The sequence below is a fragment of the Orcinus orca genome, chromosome 13 (genome assembly GCF_937001465.1).
Source record: "Orcinus orca chromosome 13, mOrcOrc1.1, whole genome shotgun sequence".
NCBI classification, from domain to species: Eukaryota; Metazoa; Chordata; class Mammalia; order Artiodactyla; family Delphinidae; genus Orcinus; species Orcinus orca.
Window position 1 is genome coordinate 469994 of NC_064571.1, and position 26927 is coordinate 496920.

Genomic DNA, 26927 nt, shown 5'->3' on the forward strand with positions numbered 1-26927 from the left:
ACGTGGCACAGGTGCCAGCACAGACCCGGGCCCGGAGGTGCCGATCCGACAGCAGCCCCGCCATCGCGGGACCACGTTCCAGCCTGGAAACTTCACCTGGAGGTGGGGTGGGGGGCTGGTTATTCCACGTCAGCCGCCCCCCGCCCCGGGCTCCCAGAACCCACATGTACAGACACGGCCTCATCTGGAGGCCCTGGCAGCACCGTGTGGTCTGTGCCACACAGGGAGCCGAGGTGCGTGTGTGTGCGCACGTGTGAGTGAGCGGTGTGGAGGAGGAGTGTGTACACGCAGAGATGCTTCCAGAGCAGTGTGCTCGTCTTGGAATCTAGACAGTGCCGTGGCCCTCCTGGGATTTACTTTCTGACGCTGGTGCGGATGAGCCGGCGCGGGGTGTGGTGTGGTACAGGCAGCACACGGAGCCTGACACTGAGCTCCTGAGCCGGCGATGGCTGCCACAGAGTCTGCTCTGGTCACGGGGCCCGCCGGACCCTACGGTGGCTGGATGGGGACTCCTCTGCCCCCAAGCTGGGGACAGTTAGTGGTGCTGAAATCCCCTTGAAGTGCACTTAGTAGGGACGTGCATAACCTCAGGGTAAGTCAATAACACTTTAGTATGAACAAATCTGACATTTTTCTCTACTCCCAGCACTGGTACTGATAGGAAGGATGGAAGCTGATGTCCTGCATGCTGTCCACGGCTGGCACGGGCGAGCCCTGGCCTGGAGGGGAGCAGGTGTGCAGGGAACGTGTCACAGGGCAGCCCTCTTCCAACATTCAAGAGAGATCTGTGCGTGGGGCACACTTAGGAGAGCTTCGGTCATTTGGCCACCGGGGGGCGCCATGCAGATGGCTCAGAGGCGTCCCCGTCCTCCAAGTAGCGGGGCTCCTGTGGCCACCATGTGGAGGAAGCGGCTCCCAGGATGACAGTCGCCTAACCTGAGACCAGCAGGAGAGGCACTGGCTCCGGTGGGCCGGTGGTCCCTGGCCCTCAGGGCCCCTGGAAGGGGAGGCACGCCGCAGCCAGACACCCAAATGCTGCTGGGTCTCAGGCAAAAAAGCCACAGGGTCAAATGCGATCCTGAAGTCCAAAACTCTTACAAGTGATTTAACTGTGTGTGTGTATGCATGTGTATGTATGTGTGTATATATGTGTTCGTGTATGCGTGTATGTGCAAGTGTGTGCGCATGTATATGTGTAGTGCGTGTGTGTATACGTGTGTGTGCATGTATATGTGTGTGCAGGTACATGTACGTGTGCGTGTGTATACATGTGCGTGTATGCGTGTGTGTATGTATGATGTGTGTGTATGTATGTGTGCACGTGTGTGTAAGCACACAGGTGAATAAAACTAAGAGCCACATGATGGGTCCCCAGGGCTGCCAGTGGCCCTGTGGTACCATCCACGACAGGGGGGGCCGTCACCCGACCCGCCTCGTCCCAGGGCTGCCCCAGAACACCACGCGGGCAGGGGGCATGGCTCTGACGTCCCGGCGCCCCCGTGTCCAGCCCGGGCCGAGAACGCTGCGGGCACCGGATACGCGCCCCCGAGCGGACGTGCTGGAGGTCACGGGCTCGCCGGCGGGGGGCCCTGTGGGTGTCCTTCCTCCTGATGAGCACGTGCCATCAGTGAGCGCCTGCCTCGCGGACCCACAGGAGCCCCGGGAAGGGAGGGCGCAGGAGGCCGGCGGCTGCGGGTCTGGAGCCGGGCACCCACACGCGGGGGGATTTCCTGTCGGTCCCCGTGGTCAGTCACCACCGGCTGCCCTCCCACTGACCTCGGCGGACGCTGCCCGCCCCAGACGTCCGCGTCCACACACCCCGTGGAGCGGAGCGCGGGCTTGGGGGCCGGTCCAGCCCCTCCGGGCCGCCCTGGTCTGTGGGCGCAGCCGAGGACCCACCGATGGGCCCCTCGCGGGCGGCGCGAGAGGGAGGACGCGCGCTGGGGTGGATCGGGGCCAAAAGCTCATGCTAAAGGAGCACGGGTTTGCTGGGGTTTCCCGGGCGCCACCGCTTTCCTCACAGCCCCCCTCCGCTCCTGGCTTAAATTCCCCTCCCCTAAGCACGGGTCACTTTCCACCCCAGTGACCCTCTGAACGACCGAGGCTCAGTCATTTCAGCCTTGCTGGGGGACCCCAAACATCTGAACTGTGGGAACACAATGCCCCCTGTCCCCCCACCGGCTGCGGGGGGCGGAGGGCACATCTCCAGAGAAAGGGGCCCTCGCTCCCAGCTGGGCCAGCCCTTCCCCTGCGACGCCCCGGCTCCCTGTGCAGCTGACCGCCCCCACCCTGCCTGCCCCTCCCCTGACACAGCTCACCCCGGCGGGCTGTGCACTGGACGCCGGGAGCCCAGGGCAGCCCCGGTCCAGTCCCGGCTTTGCGTTTGGCTCACCGAGTGTTTAGGATCAGTGCAAGAGCTGGTTTAAACTATTACAGTCCTCACAAAATATGATTCTGTTGCTGTTTTTATGGTGGATATTTTTAAATGTTTGCAAAAAAAACAAGTTTGAACAATCTTTAGCTCCCGATACGTCTCTGCTTGTTCGCTGTTGGCAGGGCCACGCAGCTAACGGGATCTCGGCTCCCCGATCAGGGATTAAACCCGGGCCCGTTGGCAGGGAAGCGTGGGGTCCTAACCACTGGACTGCCAGGGAATTCCCTGCCAATACATTTTTCTTAAATGAGTAAAATCAACTTCACTTCCTGTTAACCCTTGCCTTGCCTTGGGAGAGCCCAGGGACCAGCACAGGGCTCTCGGCTCCAGCTGACACAAAGAACCAACCAGGGAGTTCGATAAAATGCAGATGCGGGGCTCTGCCCTCAAGGGTTCTGATTCAGCAGGTCTGAGATGGTTCTGATCCAGAACCAAGGAAGTGATCAATTAGAAGCCGATGGTCACCTGTGCAACCAGGTAAGTGATTCCAGAAGACGGCAGACAGCTAAGACACAAGGAGGGGCCCAGCGTCGTGGGAAGGTGATCAAAGAAGGAGACTGTGTCCCCTACCTACTAAGTGCCTCAGCCCAGGGGACAGGCATGGGCTTAAAGTCGTGCTATGAAGTGCTGGGGTGCACGGGGGTGGAGATTCTGACCCGTGTGTCTGGCTGCCTAGCTGGCTCCCAGGCGAGGCTGCCCTCCCCAGTTGTACATTGGGTGGCAAGGGCCATCGTTTGAGCAGGAGCTCACCAGGCACAGCAGCCACGCCAGGCATAGGAATGGGTGGGAGCCAGGCCTGCAGGCATGAGAAGCTCCGGCTCTCACGCTACACACACACCTGGGTCTGCACTCTGCCTCCCATACAAACAATGTCCTTACGTTAGAGAAGGGATTACAGGCGACGTTAGGGAAACAAGCACACCGGCACACACACACACACCCTGAAATAAAGTCACATCCTACTTTAAAAGAGTCATCTGGAAATCTAATATTAAAAAAAGAGACGTTCATTCATTATAGGAAAACTGTAAAACATTTTACAAATAATAAAATGATAGTGTCTGTCCCCAGAGGCCTTGTTTCATAAAATATTAATGCAAAAACTTGGCCAAAGGAAAAAAAATTTAAAGCTTAAATTAAGAAGTGTTGCCAGTTAAAAGTCAATTAAAATTATGGAAAATTATCTCTGAAATTAAAGGAAGTCAAAGAGAATAGAATTTGATTTATAAAATGTGACATTTAATTTTTCAGGGAGTCAATTCATTTCATTAAAACGAAGTTAACCTGTAACATGGCCTATGAGTGCCATGTCCTCACCATCATCTCCTCATTATCCTATGGTGATTAGGTGGAGAAATTACAACTAACATCACAGAAATACAAAGGAGTAACAAATTGTTACTATGAACAATTATACGCCAACAAATTCGACAACCTAGAGGGAATGGAAACATACAATCTTCCGAGGCTGAATCATGAATAGAAAAATCTAAATAAACCAAATACCAGTAACAAAACTGAATCAGTAATCAAAAAACTTCTCCCAAACAAAGGTCCAGGTCTAGATGGCTTCACAGGTGAATTCTACCCAAGATGCAGAGAAGACTTATACCCATCCTTCTCAAATTATTCCAGAAAACTAAAGAGGAAGGAAACTCCCAAGCTCATTTTATGAGGCCAGCATTTCCCTGATACCAAAACCCGTCAAAGGCACCACACACACACACAAAGAAAACTATAGGCCAATATCCTTGATGAATATAGATGCCCAAATCCTCAACAAAATACTAGCAAACTGAATCCAACAATACATTGTAAGGATCATACACCATGTCAAGTGGGATTCATTCCAGGGATGCTAGGATGGTTTAACATATGTATATCCAACAATGTGATACACCACATTAACAAAACAAAGGATAAAAATCATATGATCATCTCAATAAAAGCACAAAAAGCATTTGACAAAATTCAACATACATTCATGATAAAAAGTCTCAACAAAGTAGATATAGAGGAACATAGCTCAACATAATTAAGGCCACATATGACAAACCCACAGCTAAATCATACTCAATGATGAAAAGCTGAAAGCTTTTCCTCCAAGATCAGGAACAAGACAAGGATGCCCACTATGTTCTTCAACATAGTACTGGAAGTTCTAACTACAGCAATTAGGTAAGAAAAGTAAATAAAAGGCATCTAAACTGGAAAGGAAGAGGTAAAACTGTCACTATTTGCAGATGACATGATACTATACATAGAAAATCCCAAAGACTCCTCCAAGAAACTCTTAGAACTAATAAGTGTATTCAGCAAAGTAGCAGGATACAAAACCAATATACAGAAATCTGTTGCTGATAATGAACTATCAGAGAGACAAACAGAGCAAACAATCCCAGGTATAATTGCATCAAAGGAATAAAATACCCAGGAATAGATTTAACCAAGGAGGTGAAAGACCTGTACTCTGAAAACCATAAGACACTGAGGAAAGTGACGGCAGATGATACAGATAAATGAAAGATATACCACGTTCATGGAAGAACTAAGGTCATTAAAATGCCCATACTACCCAAATCAGTCTACAGATTAAATGCAATCCCTATCAAAATTCTTATGGCATTTTCCACAGAACTAGAACAAATCCCCAAATTCATAGGGAAACATAAAAGGCCCTGAATAGCCGAAACAATCTTGAGAAAAAAGAACAAAGCTGGAGGTATCACAGTCTCTGATTTCAGGCTATACTACAAAGCGACGGTAGTCAAAACAGTATGTTACTGGCACAAAAACAGCTCCGTAGATCAGTGGGACAGACTAGAGAGCCCAGAAATAAACCCACACTTATATGGTCAATTAATCTATGACAAAGAAGGCAAGAATATACAGTGGGGAAAAGACAGCCTCTTCAATAAATGGTGCTGGGAAAACTGGACAGCTACATGAAAAAGAATGAAAGTGGACCACCTTCTTACATCATATACAAAAATAAACTCAAAATGGACTAAAGACTTAAATGTGGGACCTGAAACTATAAGACTCCTAAAAACAGAGGCGTATGCTCTTTGACATCAGTCGTAGCAAGATTGTTTTGGACCTGTCACATCAGGCAAGGGAAACAAAAGCAAAAATAAACAGAACTGCATCAAACTAAAAAGCTTTTGCATAGCAAGGGAAACCACCAACAAAATGAAAAGGCAACCTACTGAATAAGAGAAGATATTTGCAAATCATACATTCAATAAGAGGTTGATATCCAAAATATAAAGAATTCATACAACTTAATATTAAAAAAAACCCAAACAACCCAATAAAAAAATGGGCAAAGGACCTGAATAGACATTTTTTCGAAGAAGACATACAAATGGCCAACAGACATATGAAAAGATGCTCAACATCACTAATCATCAGGGAAATGCAAATCCAAACGAAAATGAGGTGTCATCTCACACCTGTCAGAACGGCTATTATCAAAAAGAAAAGAAATAACAAGTGTTGGTGAGGGTGTAGAGAAGAGGGAACCCTTGTGCGCTGTTTGTGGGAATATAAATTGGTGCAGCCACTGTGGAAACAGTATGGAGGCTCATCAAGTAATTAAAAATAGAACTACCATATGATCCAGCAATTCCACTCTGGGTACTTATCTGAAGAAAACAAAAACAGTAATTAGAAAAAATATATGTACCCCTTGTTCACTGCAGCACTATTTACAATAGTCAAGATATGGAAACAACCTAAGTGCCCACTGATAGATGATTGATAAAGAAGATGTGGTACATCTATACAATGGACAACAATGTGTATATATACACTCAGCCATAAAAAAATGAAATCTTGCCATTTTCGACAACACGGATGGACCTGGAGGGTATTATGCTAAGTGAAATGTCAGACAGAGAAGGACAAACACTGTCTGATTCCATGTGTATGTGGAATCTAGAAGGCAAGACAAATGAAGAAATAATCCAAAACAGAAACAGAGTCATAGACACACAGGACAAACTGTTGGTTGCCAGAGGGGAGGGGGTTGGGGGAGGAGAGAAATAGGTAAAGGGGATTAAGAGGTTCAAACCTCCAGCTATAAAATAAATAAGTCACAGGTATGTGATGTACACATAGGGGACGTAGTCAATAGCACTGCAACAACTTTGTATGGTGACGGATGAAAACTGGTCTTCTCGGGGTGAACGTTTCATAATGTGTAAAAATATCAATTCACTATGTGGTATACCTAATATGATATAATATGGTATTTTAATTTTAACTTAGAAAAGTCTAAAGTCCAAAGTAAATATCATCTATATCAGATGTGGGTGAGCTCGAGCTATGATTCATCCTGAGGCAGATTCCCTCTCCAGCTGTGAGCCTGTGACAGCAAGCTAATTACATCCTTCCCAAATGCAAAGGTGAGGGAGGCAGAAAATAGACATGCCCACTCCCAAAAGGAGAAATGGGAAGACGAGGGAGTGACAGGTCCAAAACGTAGCCAGGCACGTTCCACTAGGTCCCAAGCTGCAGAACAATCCTCCTTGGTCAACGCCTCTCCTCCAGGCCCACACCCCCGGCTTCAGTCAGAGGCCATCTCTGAATAGCCTTTGGGGCCCTTCATCCCTTTCCCGGTAGAAGAGTGCGTGTTTGCAGCCCAACAGCCCCGTGGTCTGGTCCTGCAGAATCCAAGGAGCCCCACAGCCGTCCTCCCCGCCACCCTGTTTCCTCTGACCCCCGAAGTTCAGGCTGGCAGAGTCCTTGGTGCTTTAATCCCACCTCTGTTCCTGGCTCGGCTGCGACGGCTGGTTACGTGCATGAGTTGCACCTGTGGTCTCTTTATCAAATGGTTTGGCCACATCCCCGGCATCTCTTCAGAGCACGCCTTCTCATTTTGTGCAATATGGTGAGGCTAAGGGTTTTCCAGATGTCCAAGCTCCGGTACTTTTTGGTTAACAATCAACTCATGTCTTTCCTCTTGCATTTAACTGCCAGCCAGCAGGAGGAACCAAGCCTCTCCTTCAGTGCTGCTCAGAAATGTCCTCAGCTAAACGTCCAACGTGGACCTTCTACAAGACACGAGGGCACGGCTAGGCTGCTCCCTTTGCCACTTTCTAGCCAGGGCTGCCTTCCTTGCCATTAGCAGCAGCGCGCTCCTCCTTCCACCTGGCCGTCCTTCAGCATTCACGCCCCTACCAGAGTCTGTTCACGATCCCTCGCGAAGGACCCTCGCCAGAACTGCCTTTAAGGCCAGACGTCAAGCCTCCCAGCCTCTCTCCGTCGCCTGTTCCAAAGCTGCTTCTGCATTTTCAGGCTTTGTAACAGAAGCCCCTGCCACACTCACGGAACCCAAATCTGTATCGGTTGCCTCAGGCGTCCATAACCAAGTACCACAGCCTGGGCGGCTTCATCCACAAGCCTGTCTTTTCTCGCCTTTCTGGAGGCTGGGGGTGCCAGTGTGGACGGGCCCTTGGTGAGGACCCTCCTGGCCTGCAGACGGTGCCGTCTGTCAGGTGGTCACATGCACTTTCCTCATGACCCATCTAACCCTAATGACCCCCCAAGGGCCCCCCCACACTGGGGCTTCGACTTATGAATTCTGGGAGGACACACACATCCAGTCTGAAAAGGCCACAGTTACCTCAACGAGAGAGAGGAAATTCAAGTACAGAGAGACGACAGGGACGGACCCCGGTCTCTGGATGCAGAACCCCAGACTCTCTCCGGCCACCTCACCGCCTGTTCCCGTGGCCGCTGGTGCGTGACGTGGAGGCTTTGCTCGTCCTTCACCCTCCAGGCCCTACTCTGCCCTGTGCCCCAGGGCCTTACTCAGTGTTTGCTGAGCCTACCCGGTCCCCAGCCAGCCACCGGAACACAATCACACGTCCAAGGCTGACCCGGCCCCAACTCGCCCTCAGCTCAGGCTGGAGCTCCTTGGACCAAGCCCCACCTTCTCTGCAGAACGCTCTCCTGCCAGCCCTGGGCTCCCGCACCTGCTGTCCACCAGATGCTGGCGGTAACCGCACACATCACCCTCTAACTTATGAGCAGCAGCACCCTGCGTACCCCCATCTGGCCCAGAGATCACCCCATGTTCAATGAGGGTCATGGTGTGGCCTGCACTCGTCACCAGCCCCCACGGCAGGAAGCCTGAGCAATGGACCCTGGGTGCCACCTCGAGATCTAGTTCAGCCGCTCTGGGGCGGCCAGGTCACCTCTCTTGTGACCCCTGGTCCATCAGAGGAGCAAGCGCTGGCATCCCCGACTCCTCAACGTCCCACGGGCCGTCCTGGCCTCCCGCGGGCAGGACTGAGCAGCTCGCACCCTGGGGCCCAGCCCAGCCCGGCCAGCACCCCGAGAGGGCCCTGAACGCGGGACCAGAGTCTGGTCCAGCCTCTGCCGTGTAGCCCCGTGATGCTGTCACTGAGGCCGGGGCAGGACCAGGTACCCTGGGTGGCGTCACAAAGGCCACCACAGGGCAGGCGCCGTGGCCGGTGCTCCGCGAAGGTGGGAGGCCTGTGGCCATGTACCTTCCACAGGGGCCAGAGCCCAGGCCAGGACCCCATGCTGAAGGGCAGGGGCCACACCACCTGGCTCTTCTCCTGCCTCCCAGCCGGGTGCCCTTGAACGCGTGCTTGCGTTTCCTGGGCCTCAGTTTCCTCACCTGTGGAGTGGGGGTAACGACGGCACCTGCCCGAGAGAGCTGTCTGGGGACCGGATGAAATAAGACATGTGAGACGTTAGCCTGCTGTCACCAGCACGCTCTCCGTCACCATGGTTACTACACAGCCGTTTGGAGCCTTCTTTCTACAACAGCCAGTCTGTCCAGTGATACACGAGTCTCCCTCCACAGCTACATCTTACTGTTTGGGGAGGAAAGTACCACTCCTCAGCCCAAGGAACCGCACCAGGACCTTTTCCTCCTAAAGCAGCGGTCCTCACACGTAGTGAGCTTGAAACCACATTTCCCACGTACTACGATGACACACGTGGTGGGACGGACCCTCCCCAGTGCTGAGCTGCAGGGGCCATCAGCAAACCCGGAGCAGGAAGGAGGATGGTCTGAACGTCTGTCCCTACCCAGATGTGTCACGTGCTGGGCCGTGAAGGACCTCAGGGGTCTGAACCAAGGTGGCTTCTGGGCTCTGTGGAGCCCCTGGATTTGCCAGGCTGGGCATGAGTAGCTTCTCAAAGCAGGCCATGCCCCTCCCCGGTGTTAAGAGGCTGATGGCATAATTCAACTGAGAAAAAAGGAAGTGAAGGGCAGTGGGTGTGCAGGTCTGACCGGCGGAAGGCATGGACGGGGCCGCGGGCCACCTGCACCCAGGACGCTGCCGTGACATCAGCGGGAGCCGGAGGCCAAGGGGACAACAGAGACAACAGGGCGTACTCTGCTCTCAGTCTGAGAGCCCCAAACAGGAGGAAGCTGTGACAGACGAGAACTCAAGGAAAGAGGGAGGTCACATGTCAGCCTGGGTGACGTGGCCAAGCGAAGCTTCCAGATGCGGCCACGGTGCTGTCTCTCCTCCCTCGACTGCCTCACGTGGCCCCTCTTGTAGGATCCGCGTCCCTGCCGTGCGCCAGGGCCTGCCATGGCTCCACCCGCACCCAGGGCTCGAAGACACCGCCAGCTCACCCTTGAGCAGAGACCACGGAGGGGACGCATGAGTGTCTGACCAACAGCCGACTGACGTGCCGGCCAGCAGCCAGTGAGCGGCCCGCAGGTGGCTCCGGCCCGGCCGGCACAGCGTCCAGGCCTCCCTCCGCTCAGTCGAAGCCCAGCCCCGGAGCAGAATCATGACAACCCGACGGGGGATGTTCTCCCACACTGAGGTGCAGGAAGTTGTTGCGGCCTCTACGTGAGTTAACTTGAATTTTGTGCTGACTAAACAGCCTGTGTGTGACCTGTCAAACACACACTGCACGCCGGCTTTAATTATGAAAGAAAAGGGTGCCCTGACCAGAAGTAAAGAACGTCCATGTTATAATAAAGACTGGGGCTTCCCTGGTGGCACAGTGGTTAGGAATCCGCCTGCCAATGCAGGGGACACGGGTTCAAGCCCTGGTCCAGGAAGATCCCACGTGCCATGGAGCAACTAAGCCCGCGAGCCACAGCTACTGAGCCTGTGCTCTAGAGCCCGCGAGCCACAACTACTGAGCCTGCGAGCCACAACTACTGAGCCTGTGCTCTAGAGCCCGCGAGCCACAACTACTGAGCCTGCGAGCCACAACTACTGAAGCCTGTGCTCTAGAGCTCGTGCTCCACAATGAGAAGCCACCGCAATGAGAAGCCCACGCACCGCAACGAAGAGTAGCCCCCACTCGCCGCAAATAGCGAAAGCCCGCGTGCGGCAACAAAGACCCAACACAGCCAAAAATAAATAAATAAAATTATAAAAAGAAAAAACAATAAAGATGAAATGCCTCCCTTCCCGGGACGCCAGCGCTGGTCCCTCATCCACGGTAAGCCTCCCTGCCAGGGGCCAAGGCCATGCTGACTCGGTACGTGCTGGTCTGTTGTTTTTTTCAACCTTGAAGGAAAGCATCCCTGGCCTGATGTTCTTTGTTCTGACGAGACACAAAACTGTGCTGAAAACCCTGCTTCTCCAGGGCAGCTCCTCAGGTTACCTGAGAGGCTGTCTTCTGGGCTAGAGTCCTCAGTCTGGCTCAAGGAAAACTTTCCTATCCCTAGCAGAGACTGTTTATTATTTTCATCACCAAAAGTGAAAGTTGTTCTACACAACTGAGGCTGGGTGTGTGTTACATGGCAGACTTCACGAGATGCCTCCGAGATTCCCCGTCCCAGACCCAGCAGCAGGGTCGGGGTGCTGGCGGCCCTGCCCTCTGACGTGACCTTACCCGGGAGCTTCACAGGCACACGCACACGCCTCGAGCACAGGCACTGTAGTTAACAAGTGCGGGATGGAAAAATGAAAGCACCTCCCAACAGACTTCTTTGGAATAGTTTACAGAAGTACTGGAAACACGTACAAGTAACAGATGAGAAGAATTCCGTGCGGAAGGAAGCCCAGAACTGAACTTCAGCATATTTTTACTGGAAACACGAAGACCTCCAGACAACCTACAGCCAACCAAACCGCAGGGCCCTAAAATCCCAGGTCACACCCCGATGGGGCCTCGGAAACTGGAAGGTCCGCCTTGATTCGGAGGCAGGACGCATTGCCAGACGCCCGGGGACTCCAACCACGCAGGTCTGAGAGCATCAAAGGAGCAGAGCTGGAGCCGCAGGGACAGGTGCGATGCTGAACAAGACCGTCCGCGGCTGCTCTGGGCCACTCCTCGCGCCAGGCGGCTCATCTCCCCTGTGCCTCGGAGCCCCCGCGGCCCTCCCCTCGCTGTCAGGGATGGAGCACGCAGGGGTCTCTCCCTACGGGCCTCTCTCAGCCTTGTAACCGTCCCAGTAGCATCACTGGGGGTGGGCAGAGCAAGCAGGGCCCCTCGGGTGGAGAGGTGTCCTCTGCAGGCCCACCCGGAAGGAGGGTTCCATGGGGCTTGAATCCCATCGTTTCAGTCTCCACCTCCTGCGGGGAGAAGCCCTCAAGGAGGCGGAGGGCAGCCGCCCGCCCGCCACGTGTCCGGTTGGAAGGGGGCCCTCAGCAAGGCGGGCACATCGTGAGGCTGACCCACAGGGCCTCCTGATTCTTTCTGACAGGCAGAGGCTGACGCGCTCTTTGGCGGGAAGGCTGTGCCTTTGTGGAGGAGGGGGGAGCGACTTTCTCTCCTCTGGGTCAGGTCCCAGCAGCCACCACGTGATGTGGGCTTGTGCCCCCCGAGGCCCCCCCTTGGGGAAGGATTTCCAGCCTCCCTCAGCCCTTGCACAGCAGAGCCAAGCTTCACACGAAAGGTCAGGGACTTGTGCGTTGGGTCTCATTGTCTGAGCCGTTGGAAGAATCCCAGCACCTTGCTTCGGGTTACATTACAGCTGCCAGGGACTTGTCTGAATGTGAGCTCATTTGACCTGCACCCGAGTCCCCAGGGGCTCCAGGCCGGCAGCCTTGGTGTCCCCTGAGGATGTGGCACCTCGGATGCTGGCAGGCCTGGCGTGAGCGAGAGCTGGGCAGGCTTCTCTGCAGTGGGACCTTCTGGAGCCTTCTCTGTGCCAATAAGCTCATCTTTAAATTTAAATTTTATCTTGTAGGAACACGTAACGAGAAATGTCCTCTTTTAGCGAGTTTGTAAGTGACCACGCTGCCTGGTAGACACCGTAGGGGCGTTCACCGTAGGGACAGTCATCGGTGGATCTCTAGAAATAACCCACCTTGCTTCACCGAAGCTTTATCAATGACCTTAAGTTTCAGTAAAGCAAGCCAAGTTCTAATAAGCTGGGTTTTCCTGCAGCAGTTTTTTATTTTTTATTTATTTGTTGGTGGGCCTGGGGCTCTTCTGAAAATGAAGGGAGGGTTCTGACTATTTGGAAAGGTAACATCCACCCAGCCCGGTGCAGGGAGGCCCCGAACACTGCTCACAGCTGCTCTGCACACCGCCGGCTCCCCGCGAGGGTGACCCTGCGGCCAAGAGACGCTCGCGACCACGGGTGGAGATATTTCTGGCTATTGCGGCGGGGGTGACGTGAAGCTGGCATCCTGCAGGTAGAAGCCGGGGCTGCTCCAGGCCCTCCAGTGCGGGACTGCGCGGGCGTCAGGCTCCCTCCCGACAGCGGCCGGGGGCAGATGCTGGCCGGTGGCCTTTGGCACCCAGGCCCTCGCATCCCGTGCTCCCCCACCCTTGGTTCCACGACCTGGGGGCTCAGGTGCTGAATCTGGAGGGTGGGGGCCGGTGGACCCTTGGCATGGGTTTCCTCGGGGGGTGAGGAGGTGAAGAGAGAATGATCCAGGAGCCCTTGCAGAGCCACAGAGAACACTGGAAGGTGCTAGTCTGCTTCTGGGACGCGGGAACGGGGCCAGCTGGGCCGGCTCTGGGAAGGCCGCGGAGCTCTCCGGAGTCGCCCCACCCCAAGCGCTAGGGTCCCCAGGTCTCCAGAGCCATCCACGGCCCTGTCTCCTGCGGCAGCAAAGAAGTATCTGCGGCACTTTGGACAAGGGACAGGGCCAGGCCCCGACGCTGTCCAGGGAGGGCCCCACATCTCCCCTGCCCCCAGCGGGCTGCCTGTGGTTCTGAAGCCGACGACACAGCCCAGTGCCGTTCTGACTGAAATCCCACCCCCAGGCCAGCACGGGCCTTGCTCACAGTGCCACGTGTCCTGCTCTTGGTTGTGCCCATGTTTTCCATCAACAGGGTGCCACACCCATCGTGGAAACAGCCCCCGCCCCGAGCTCTGCTAGGACCTCACCAGGCAGACACCCACGATCAGCTCGTACCCAAGCGACTCCCAGAAAACAGGGGCTTTCTTTCCTCGACCAGCCTGACACACAGCCATCAGACTCACACTTTCGGTCCTCCTGGCCCGAAAGGGCAGCCACAGACAGTGTGCCCGCACCCACTGCCCCGGGGAGTGGCCGGGGTCCTGTGCTGGTGGGCAAAAAGCACGGACTCTTGGCGGCCGCGGCCCCAGCACCTGCGTCTCTGAACACCCGCGGGATCTGAAAACTGCAGCCCCGCCGGCCCTGCCCTGTCCATCTCAAGTGGGAGCCACACCCCAAAACCAGGGTGATGAGTCCAAACAGAGGCATGGCAGGTTCCCCCGGCACCATGGCCCAGTCCAGGACCGCACTTCCTGCATCTCTGTGGACCTTCTGACCCCGAGGGGGGCTGCTCTAGGGTGTGGGGATGTGATCCCCCAGGAGCAAGGGTGGCTGTGTGATGGGGTCGAGCCACACACGTCAGCGGTTAGGAGCGAGGGGACAGAAGGTGCACCCCAAATCGTGTCTCTGTGGCATGAGGATTAATTTATGATGATGATTATGTATATAAATATGATTCACTTATGATTCTAAGGCCCAAAAGACTCAGGAAGAGCGTTCCCCTAACTGCCTGAAAGAATGTAGATGGAGGACCTGTTCCAGGAAGGGGGAGTCACCACAGGTAACTGTAGTAAAAACTGCTGAAACTTCTGTGTCCACGGTTCCTGCCTGGCCCAGCAAACACGCATTCACCAAACGTTTGCTTTTCCGTCTCCACGTGAATTGCCTCCCTCCCGCTCTGAGTCCCAAACTCTCATCCCTGACATACTCCTTCGTCTCGAGCTGAGGATGGGATTTAAGGTGAGGGCTTCCACCATTGGGGGAGTTCGTTTTCCTGGGTCTCTCCCATGCGCACGCTTTAAAATTTTTCTTATTTCCTCCTGTTGATCTGTCGCCTGTCAATTTAATTCTCAGATGTGCCAGAAGGACCTGAAGGGAGAGGACAACGTCTTCCCCCCGACAGGAGACACCCCAGGAAAGAGGCGTCGGGGGCTAAGGCGGTGGATGAGCCCCACCGAGAGGGGGGCCCAGGGCTCCCAGACAGGCGTGCTCAGGACTCTCGCAGGGGCAGCCGAGCCGGGGTGCCGGGGGGGGCACACACCCCCTTCTCTTCACTGGCACCGCAGTCCCCTATCCCCGCCAGCCCTGTTTGCGCTTGTAGCCCCGACTGGGAGCCGTCTCCTCCCTGGACCTTGGTGAGCATTTCCGGGAGTTCATTTCTCCCTCGCCTGCTGTCCCCTCACACGTGTGCTGCTTTACCTGCCCCCACATGGAGCGCCCCCCCCCCGCCTTGTATTCATGCTGGTGCAGGTGCCGGCACCTTGTAAGCGGCCTGCGCCCACCCGCAGCTGCCCCCACGGCCAGAGGGAGGGTCTGGCACAGGCAGGGCTCCGTCTCAACCCCAAGCCCCCAGAGGAGCCTGGCTGCAGAACGGCCGGACCGGACCTCTGGGTGGCGCTCACGTCTCCAGGCAAGAAGCCGGCTTCTGGACGACGCAAACTCCCCCAGGGCTGAGACACGGTTAACGGGCTTTGACTCAGTTAAATGAGGGAGGATTAAAGCGCTGAGCTTTCACTTCTTTACAGATTCTTCTGGACTCAGCCCCCGAGAAGCTGCGGCAGCAGGTCCTGTTCCTTTGCCATCTCATCCAATGCCATCATCTTTTCACTGAAGCAGGAAGGCCTGTTACCTCAGTAGAATTTAGAGCGTAACATTAATTTCTTTAAAATGGCTTCGGAGGAGGTCAGGCCAAAAGGCAGAGACGAGAAGCCAGAACAGCCCTCTGGCTCCAGGCTGTGTCTGGGCTGCTTTCGGCTTCGTCCTGTAGGACAACCTTGCCTTGAATGTACATTTCCAACAGGCCTCTGCTTGTTTTCTGTAGAACAAATGTGGAGCTATCACAAATTATTAGATTAAATGCAATGCGTTCACATGAAATCTCTGTAAAATCTGGTATCCTTCGGAAAGGGTCTGGAACGGAACATGAAAGATAAACACGTCATTATCTACTCGGGTGTGCCAAGCTCATGTGCTTCTGAATAGTTTTTTAAACAAAACAGATGGGTAGAAATCACCTCATCCAACCAGAAAGGCAGCAGCAGGCCCGTCAGTTCCATACGGGAGGGGCTTTGTCAAGGGGATGCAGGATTTTGGAGGGTCACTTAGGAATCTACGCTATTATTTCCATTAGCCCCGACGGGCAGCCCTGCAAGCTCTCAGGGAGACTGGGATTTCCTTCCTGAACTGTGTGTGCTTCTTCAGACAGGCTGCTTCCAGGAAATGTGAGATGACACCCAGCCTGGGCACCGGCTCGGAGATGCAGGTTCAGAGGCCGCTGCCCGCTGCACGCAGCCCAGACCCGGCTTGGCAGCTCCGCCCTGAAAAGGGCCCTGCCTGGCTTCCATCCGGTCCTAAATTTCTCTAAGGAGCCGCCATCATGACCGCATGCCTGGTTGTCGTTATCACATTAAAACGATTGGGAAAGGATGGAGATTTGGAAGAAGCCGAGGTGTCAGAATCCAGGTGAACTCAGCTCAACCAGGGGCTCGAGGCGGCCCTTCCCTGGGCTGCCGATCTAACCAGGGAGGAAATGGCCCACCTGGGAGACAGGGTCACAGGACTGGAGAGTTGCGGCATCCACTTCACCCTTCTTGAGCAGTCCTAGCAACAGAGGGTGTGGGGAAAGTGTAACTAGAGCTGCTCCAGTGCCAAAGGGTGGGGTGAGTTACCCATGGGTTATGGGTTAGTTTATCTTCTACGACTCGACTCTTGGGGCCGTTTCTACTGCCAGCTGCTGGTGGGCGAGTGACCCTGACGCCCAAGGAGACGGAAGGAACCCCCAAGTGAACCGGCAGGACGTGGGGGACTGAGGGGGGAGGAGAAGTGGAGGCCAGACAGGGTCGGCGCCCCTGAGGCCGGGGAGATCAGGAGACGTAGGCAGGAGGGGCCTCCGAGAGGAACAGGACAGGAGAGGAGGGCGATCGCCTGGCCCACTTGAGCCCAGGGAGCCTGCTGGGCTCCCAGGTGAGGTCTGCTGCCCTCTGAGACCAGGGGTGGGGGGCACGCCTGGGCCCCTTCTGTTCCTTGAGCCTAAGCCCCACCCCTGACACCCCCAGGAACTTTTCCAGCCCTGTGGGTCCTGAGTACTGGCCCCACCCACCACCCAAACCTCCTCCTTGCTTAGGCCCCGCCCTCCACAGCCAAGGCCTTCGCCCCCCTCCCCCTTTTTTTTTTCTTTTCCCTCCTCCTCTTTTTTACTATTGTGGTACTGTGGTACCTTCCGGTTGTTGATTCATCTATATTTTTATTTTTATATCCTTTCTAGCATATCTGTTAGTTTCCTAGTCTAATTTTATTTTTTACTTTGTTATTGTTCTTTTTTTCTTTTTTTTTTTTTTTGCCGCCCCAGGCAGCTTTTGGGATCTTGGTTCATGAGCTGAGGGTCAGGCGAAGCTCCTGCAGTGGGAGCTCCCAGTCCAAACCACTGGACTAACAGAGAACCTCAGGCCTCAGGGACTATTCATCAGAGTGAGGTCTCACAGAGGTCCTCATCTCAGCATCAAGACCCAGCTCTACCCAACAGCCTACAAACTCCAGTGTTGGAAGCCTCAGGCCAAACAACCAGGAAGGCAGGAACACAATCCCACTCATAAAAAAATAAAAAAGAGACAGCAAAAAACTATGTCACAGATGAAGGGCCAAGGTAAAACCTACATGACCAATTAAATGAAGAGGAAATAGGCCACCTACCCGACAAAGAATTCAGAGTAATGATAGTAAAGATGATCCAGAATCCCGGAAATACAATGGAGGCATGGACTGAGAAAATACAAGAAATGTTTAACAAAGATCTAGAACTAAAGAATAAACAAACAGAGATGAACAACACAATAATTGAAGTGAAAAATACACTGGAAGGAATCAATAACAGAATAACTGAGGGAGAAGAACGAATAAGTGAGCTGGAAGAAAGAATGGTGGAAATAACTGCTGAGGAGCAGAATAAAGAAAAAAGAATGAAAAGAATTGAGGACAGTCTCAGAGACCTCTGGGACAACACTAAACGCACCAACACTTGAATTACAGGGGTCCCAGAAAAAGAAGGGAAAAAGAAAGGGTCTGAGAAAATATTTGAAGAGATTATAGCTGAAAACTTCCCTAACATGGGAAAGGAAATAGTCACTCAAGTCCAGGAAGCATAGGGAGTCCCATACAGGATAAACCCAAGGAGAAACACACCAATGCACATATTAATCAAACTAACAAATATTAAATTCAAAGAAAAAATATTAAAAGCAGCAAGGGAAAAGCAACAAATAACATACAAGGGAATCCCCATAAGGTTATCAGCTGATCTTTCAGCAGAAACTCTGCAGGCCAGAAGGGAGTGGCAGGATATACTCAAAGTGATGAAAGCGAAAAACCTACAACCAAGATTACTCCACCCAGCAAGGATCTCATTCAGATTCGACAGAGAAATCAAAAGCTTTTCAGACAAGCAAAAGCTAAGAGAATTCAGCACCACCTAACCAGCTTTACAACAAATGCTAAAGAAACTTCTCTAAGTGGGAAACACAAGAGAAGAAAAAGACCCACAAAAACAAACCCAAAACAGTTAAGAAAATGGTAATAGGAACATACATATCAATAATAACCTTGAATGTAAATGAATTAAATGCCCAACCAAAAGACACAGACTGGCTGAATGGATACAAAAACAAGACCCATATATATGCTGTCTACAAGAGGCCCACCTCAGACCTAGGGACACATACAGACTGAAAGTGAAGGGATGGAAGAAGATATTCCATGCAAATGGAAATCAAAAGAAAGCTGGAGTGGCAGTACTTGTATCAGATAAAATAGACTTTAAAATAAAGACTGTTACAAGAGAGAAGGAGGGACACTACATAATGATCAAAGGATCAATCCAAGAGAAGGTATAACAATTATAAATGTTTATGCACCCAACATAGGAGCACCTCAATACATAAGGCAAATGCTAGCCACCATGAAAGGAGAAATCGACAGTAACACAATAGTAGTAGGGGACTTTAACACCCCACTTACACCAATGGACAGATCATCCAAACAGAAAAGAAATAAGGAAACACAAGCTTTAAATGACACAATAGACCAGACAGATTTAATTGATATTAATAGAACATTCCACCCAAAAGTGGCAGGATACACATTCTTCTCAAGTGCACACGGAACATTCTCCAGGACAGATCACATCTTGGGTCACAAATCAAGCCTCGGAAAATTTAAGAAAATTGATATCGTATTAAGCATCTTTTCTGACAATAACGCTATGAGACCGGAAATCAATTACAGGAAAAAAACTATAAAAAACACAAATACATGGAGACTAACCAGTGCACTACTAAATAACCAAGAGATCACTGAAGAAATCAAAGAAGAAATTAAAAAATACATGGAAACAAGTGGCAACAAAAACACGATGATCCAAAACCTATGGGACGCAGCAAAAGAAGTTCTAAGAGGGAAGTTTAGAGCAATTCAACCTCACCTCAAGAAACAAGAAAAATCTCAAAGAAACAATCTAACTGTACACTTAAAACAACTAGAGAAAGAAGAACAAAGAAAACCCAAAGTCAGTAGAAGGAAAGAAATCATAAAGATCAGAGCAGAAATAAATGAAATAGAAATGAAGAAAACAATAGCAAAGATCAATAAAACTAAATGCTGGTTCTTTGAGAAGATAAACAAAATTGATAAACCCTTAGCCAGACTCATCAAGAAAAAAAGGGAGAGGATGCAAATCAATAAAATTCAAAATGAAAAAGGAGAAATCATAACTGACACCACAGAAATACAAAGGATTATAAGAGACTACTACAAGCAATGCTATGCCAATAAAATGGACAACCACAAAGAAATGGACAAATTCTTGGAAAGGTACAATTTTCCAAGACTGAACCAGGAAGAAATAAAAAATATAAACAGACCTGTCACAAGTAATGAAATTGAAACTGTAATTAAAAATCTTCCAACAAACAAAAGTCCAGGACCAGATGGCTTCACAGGTGAATTCTATCAAACATTTAGAGAAGAGCTAACACCTATCCTTCTCAAACTCTTCCAAAAAATTGCAGAGGAAGGAACACTCCCAAACTCATTCTACAAGGCCACCCTCACCCTGATACCAAAACCAGAAAAAGATACCACAAAAAAGAAAATTATAGACCAATATCACTGATGAACATAGATGCAAAAATCCTGAACAAAATACTAGCAAACAGAATCCAACAGCACATTAAAAGGATCATACACCACGATCAAGTGGGGTTTAACCCAGGGATGCAAGGATTCTTCGATATATGCAAATCAATCAATGTGATACACCATGTTAACAAATTAAGGAATAAAAACCATATGATCGTCTCCATAGATGCAGAAAAAGCTTTGGACAAAATTCAACACCCATTTATGATAAAAACTCTCCAGAAAATGGGGATAGAGGGAACCTACCTCAACATAATAAAGGCCATATACGACAAACCCACAGCAAGCATCATACTCAATGGTGAAACACCGAAAGCATTTCCACTAAGATCAGGAACAAGACAAGGATGTCCACTCTTGCCACTCTTAAAGATTTGTGCTCAGAAAACTATGAAACACTGATGAAAGTAATCAAAGATGACATAAACAGATGGAGAGATATACCATGTTCTTGGATTGGAAGAATCAACACTGTGAAAATGACTCTACCACCCAAAGCAATCTACAGATTCAGTGCAATCCCCATCAAACTACCAATGGCATTCTTCACAGAATTAGAACAAAAACTTTTACAATTCGTGTGGAAACACAAAAGACCCTGAATAGCCAAAGCAATCTTGAGATTGCTGACTCCATTTGCATGAGAGACTGGAAAAAAATCTCCCGTGTCTTTATGAGGACACAGTGATCACGGAAGGCGGCACCAGTGGTGGAATTCCGCACAAGAGAATCCAACCTGAGGTGGGATCACCCGTGGCCCCTCGGACACACTGGACATCCACCTTACACACCACCGGCGAGCTCTCGTGGCTGCCCTGGGTGTCCAGGTGTGAAATCCACCCCCATCCTGATTAGTTACAGTAACTTCTGCCCTCTGGGGAGAGCTACAGAACAGCTATTACAGGTGATTCACAAATTCTTTTCCATTTCTAGAGTTTATTGCTATTTTAAAAATGAATTTGGGTTTATTGTTTTGCAGCAGAAACCCAACTTCTGACTGGAATAGTTTTCTTGGGCGCCATCCATCCTTCATGCTAAATGTCAGGTGTGAAACTGACAACTTAAAAAAACCCTTTTTACCCGTGTTTCTTGGTGGACAAATGAAATGGAGCGTCCGGCGAGGAGATGAACATGTACCATTTCACAAACAGAAAGCCAGCTAACCTGGCTTCATCTCGAGTAGCCTACGCGTCTTGATTTGGCGACATTCAGTGTCCTTTTTCTGAAACTGCAAAATCAAATCTCCTTTTAATTTTTCCTTAGAAGCCTTGGGGATACAAGTTTTACATCTGTATCTATCCCACTAGTCTATGGGATCTGGCCTTCAATGAACTGTCACATCCCTAAGAATGATCTCTAATAGTCTTGTCCAAATACCTGTGCAAAGTATGCATGAGATTAACTCACTTCCTGCCTCCAAACCCCGGGGTGGGAGACACCATCGTGCCATCTTACTGATCGGGAAAGCGCGGCAGGGGGCGCCCGCCGAGTCCCCACGGCAGGCTGCCTCGTCCCAGCCTCACCTCCGTACTCACTCATCCATTTGCGCCTTCTTTCTCCAAATGCAGGTCTCACCTGTCCTGTAGTCATTATGGCTCCTGCTTCCTCCCCCATCCCCCGCTGCACCCTGCACACCTGGGCACCCAGCAGGAGAAGCTGCCCATCAGGGCCCAGGAGAGGGTGTGGGCCCTCACTGGGCAACAGGGCCTGGCTTTACCCCCAGTGGTTACTAGCTGCCTGACCTTGGACCCTCATGTGCACATCTGTGCCCGGAAGGGCTCACCAGCACCGCACCAAGCTGAGACCCAGAAGTAGCTGGATTGAATCTCAGCCCAGGACAAAGGTCAAGGGGAGTAAAAGGAGAAGTGGGGGTGGCCAGGCCTTCCCGGGAGAGAGCAAAGGAGAAGGTCCCAGGCTGCCTCTGAGCTCTCTGCTGCCCCAGGAGGCCCCGTACCGTCCCACTCAGGGCCTGTGCCCTTGTCACAGGGAGGGACGCTCCAGTGGCATATCCCCTCCAAAAAGAAGCTGCCTGTAAAACCTCTGATGTCGCTGTTTTGACAGCTGGGATTCGTGCTTTCAGGATGGGCTCATCTTCTGCCTGAAGATGACTCACCCACCACATGCCGGCTCTCCTCCTCCCACAGAGGGCAGTCCGGCCACAGGGAGTTGAGGGGAAGGCCTGAAGTCGCCAGGGCTCCAGCGGCCCAGGGCATTCAGCAAAGGGCCCTCCGCCCTGCCAGGGCGCCAACCCCAGCGCCGGTGCAGGCTGCCCAGCACGCGTGTCCCCAGGAGGGCGCAGGCTTCCATCGACCACAGCTGACCGGATGACCGCCAGACTTCTCAGCGACTCATTCATGAAGCGGACGGGGTTCCCAAAGCCCTTGAGAACGTGCCACCTGGGCCGTGGGCTCAGCGGAGCTTCACGCGTAATCTGATTCCACTGCAGCCACACCTGAGGTGCAGCACTGATCGCGGGGCTCCCCGTGTCTGGGCCTGCCCTCCCCCAGGAGATCAGCGCGAGGACGGGGCCTGCAGTGGACTCCAGTCCTGGTGCGGTCAGACCCAGCCCACTCCCCCCTGGGTTTAAGGTCTGCAGGACGCCTCCCCACCCCCGCTGGTGATCATGCGGGAAAGCACTGCCTGTCTCAAAGCTGGAAACACGCTGGCAGCGACCGATACGTGGTTACAGAGCGACGGCAGCCCCCTCCCAGTCCACACAATAGAAACAGCACGGGCAACGGCCTGCTTAGTGCGGTGAGGCTCGGCGGGGGAAACAAATTCACAAACCAGCGGTTCTTCGCTTTAGGAAAAGCTGCCTGGTTGTTCTCAAAGCTTCATCTTCAAGATTTCTTCAGATTGCACATTCCTGAGTTTCCACTAAACGTATCATTGTAACCCTCCTATGGTATATACACACACTTTTAATCGGGGGGTGTGGTTACTAAAGGGCCGTTCCCCCGCACACCCATTTCCACGAGGTCCCGACGGCAGGCAGGCCCGCCCGCTACCGTCCTGGCTGTCAGCCCAAACCCGTCCCCCAGAGACTCAGCCACAAAGGCCACACCTTGTGAGTGGGCTCGGCCGAGCGGTTCACTACTGCGGGCCCCCTACAGCTGCACTCGAGTCGTGCAGAACCGGAAGGCAGACACTCCAGCTCACAGCCCCCTTTCCTGGGCTGACCTCAGGGCCTCCTGCCAGCAGTTACCCTGGACTTGCCACCCCTCAGCTCCTGGACGAGCCAAAAACACCGGAGGTCACGGCCTCATGGGGATGGGGAGGCCACCAAAGTCAGCGCCCTGGATCCCAGACGGCACTGAGACTGGAGTTAGGCTGGCTCCACTGCCAGTGCTCTGGGACCCCAGGCAAGTGGCAGCACCTCTGAGCCTCAGGAGGACCACCCAAAATGAACATTTCAACGCAAACATCTTTAGAGGCTCTTTCCAGTTCCAATGTGCTACTACTTTGCGAAACGGAGACTCGCTCATCCATCAGCAGAAAGTTAACTTTCTCCTGGCCCGTAAAGTAAAGAATTTCCCACAAGTCACAGGAGTGAAACTCTCCTGGCAGCAGTTTTTCTGACACTTGTCAGTCAACAAATGTCACCAGGCCTTCTATGCACTCAGCACCCTCCAGGATCTGCCAGTCAGAGCCCTGAGACTATCTGAAATAAGTTTTAAATCAGGACTGAGCACAAAACAACAGATGCCCCCAAATACGCAGACCCCTCCTGTGTGCTGGACCTGCCGACCTCCTGCTGCGCCTCCTACTCTGTCTAAAAGCACGCTGGTCCAAACCCACTAAGCTGGTTTCACAACGCATGATGGGCGTTTCTAACTTGGGGCCACAAGGAAGACCCTCAGCACGCTGGTGCCACGGAGAGCACGGCCAGAGTCAGGCTCCAGCAGGAGGTCAGCGGGAAGGCGGGGACACAGGGGCGGAGGGTGCGGTGAGGGCCCCTGGTCAGGCCTGGCCCCACCATGCCCCCGCCGGGCAGCCGCGCTGACGTGAGCCGCCTGCCTCCCCCAGTGGCTCTGGGGCTCCCCAACTTCAGGCCACCTCCTCTGGCCTGTGCTCGGGCTACAGTTCCCAGGAGGCCTCCCAGTCCCAAGGCGCCCCTGCTCCCCGGCCTCAGGCCCGTCGACCAGTGCCCAGAGCTCTGCCTGGCCCGGCGCCTGCCGTGTGACAGACAAGCGAGTGGGGAGTGACGTCCAGCTGGCCGGTCAGGAGGGCTCTAGCGCCAGATGCTCTCGGCTGCAGGGTGACCGCGAGCTGCTTCCACCTTCCTGGGGGCCCAGGACTCCCCTTTCTGGTGAGTTTCCCTGGAGTCACCCCAAGGGATAAGGATCCCCGCCACCTGGTGCTAATGTGCTCATAAAACCTCAAAGACAGGAAACAGCCGCTGAGGGACATGAGAGGTGAAATCTGGTAGTTGTTTCAAGCACAAAATAGATTTTCTAAGTGCAAAAGCGTTAACTGAAATCCTACGGAGCACCTTCTTAAAAGGCTTCCAAGATTTGGTTCCTACTCTGCGATTTCTGGGTGCCACAAAGATGACCCCAAAAGCAGGATCCCTCCTTCAGAAGCACTAGATCCAAGTCCTTCAACGGGAAGATATGACTCCCACCCGCTGCACTTTGCCAAGATGAAACCTCCCTGTCTCCACTCCCGGGGCCTCTCCCACGCCCTGGGGCCTCTAATCTTTCCACCCCTGGGGGCTGGGGGATCCCGCACTGACGGCTGCCCCGAGGGTCTGCTTCAGACTGGCAGCTTCGAAGTACTTGTACTTCCAGGTCTCCTCGGAAGCACCGGCCCCTCCCATCCAGGGCCAACCCAGGCAGACCCATCCCCAAGCAGAACAGATGCCTGGTCGGGCCAAGGGACCCAGGTTCCGGGAGAGTCTGCAGTGCTGGATCAGAACCAGCCCCCCCAGGCCCCCCGCCCACCCCCGGCTCCACACTCTGCCCTGCATTCCCTCAACCCTGTGGGCTGCAGGGCCGTGGTCACGGGCTCACTGCAGCCCCCAGAGCTGCTCTGTGCCAGCGGCCTGGCCGCAGGGCAGGCCCTGCAGGGAGCGGGTGCGACCAGGCCGGGGAGCGGGGGCGGGCGTGCGGGAAGAGCGCTGGGAGAGCAGCTGGGGGGTGCACACGCTGGCTCAGGGCCCTCCTGCCGCACGTGAGTCTCTCTGACCCCCACCCCCCCGAGGCCGAGCAGGGCCCACGTGCAGGGCCCGCCTGGAGCAGGGCTGACAGGCCCGACCCCCAGGGGCATAGCTAGCGACGCCCACCTGCCAGGGACCCCCAGCAGCACCTCCACACGCAGGGCTGCCGCGCTCGGAGGGCCGGATGGGATTTCAGCGGAGCTCGGCACCGGGAACGCAGGCGCTGAGGTTCGGGTCTCTGCGGACGGTGCAGGTGGAGCTCACTGCCTTTTCCTGAGGAAAATTCAGTAACAGAAACAGCCTGGAGAATACTGCCAATTACCTTAAAAAGCCTTTTGCCGTAACTAAACACGTGTGCATCTACGATGGGCTCACCCAGGGACAGATGGGAAGCAGCCCGCTGCGCTCTCAGTGGGTGAAATCTGTGGCTCTGGTCTCAGGGGGCAGGGGCAGCCCAGGGCCCCGCGGGCAGGCCCCTGGCGCCCAGCTTGCCCCGGCTTCCCTCCAACGGCCGCCGCCAACCCTGCTGCCAGAAACGACAGCTGCGGCGCTTTGCACTTCACTCTAAATTGGGAAAAATTCACCTGGGGGTGCAGGAGGGAGAACACCCACAGGCGCCTTTTCACACCACTGCTTCTCGCTGTGTCTGACAGGTGAGAAAAGCAAGCCACACAGACGACGTGCTTGTCTCCCGGCTTTGACGCTGCCGGTCACGGCTGCACCTGCGGACACCTGCCCACTTCCTGCCACCAGATCCAAGTCACCTCTGCCGAGAGCGCGGCGGGAACCCCACACCCCCAGCTCGGCTGGCACGGGCTGCTGCCTGGCCGACCCGGAGCCGCCTGAGCTGAGGTGACACGGCTGTTCCTCGTTAGGCGGGAGCTGCTGGCAGAGCGCGGGCCTCGAGCGAAGCCAAGTGCCCCTAAGAGCGGAGCCAGCGACCACGGAGGAGGGCGGAGGGGTATCACTCCCCACGAGGCCCCCAAACACCCGACCCCGCTCAGGCAGCAGCCCCGTCTCTTTCACAAACTAGAAGGGGGGAACTTGCGGCCAAGAACCAGAATCGGTCACGGAGCTAGCACGGCTCTTCGCTTTCTGAGTCAGAGGTCCCAGGGAGCTTGTCTTCCAGGAAGGTCATCCAAGGGAGAGGGTGGGACCACCCGCCCTCCTGGGGGGACCCGGCTATGTCTCCCGCCCGCCCAGGCAGCGAGGTGGAAAGAGTGGACCACGACGGGTGATCTTCAAGCAGACGTGGACGCAAAACACAGAGCAAGGAGTCCCTTCATGCCCAGCCACCTGCCTGTCTCAGGACGAGGCAGCCGTCAGGGCCGAGACGGAGGCCTCTCCCTCTCCAGGGAGCGTGGGGAGAGCATCCCTCTGGACCAGGCGACAGGCGGTGAGGAAGCCTGAGCCTTTCTGCGAGGTGCCTGGGCCCCGAGAGCACGGGGTGGTGAGGGGTGGATGTGCCTCTGGGGTCCCAGGCAGACAGCCTGAGCCATCTGGATTGGGTACCGTCCCCAAGGGAGAGGAGAGGCTGCCGGCTAGGTCGAGGGGCACACTCTAATCAAAGGCTGGCTTTACAGTGAAAGGTTTGAAAACATCCACAGACCGTGGCAAAGCCAAGAGAGAGAACAAGCCACTTCGAGAGCAAGGCCAATAAAGGGAGTGGCCCCTGCCGGAGACCCAGCCCCCCCCCAGCACAGCCCGGGCAGCGCGG

General features: G+C 53.7%; 1 protein-coding gene across 3 annotated transcripts in view; it reads right to left on the minus strand.

Moving 5' to 3' along the window:
* SH3RF3 (SH3 domain containing ring finger 3) overlaps positions 1–26927 on the minus strand; it is a 205346-nt gene that overhangs the window by 8041 nt on the left and 170378 nt on the right. The window lies entirely within an intron of this gene.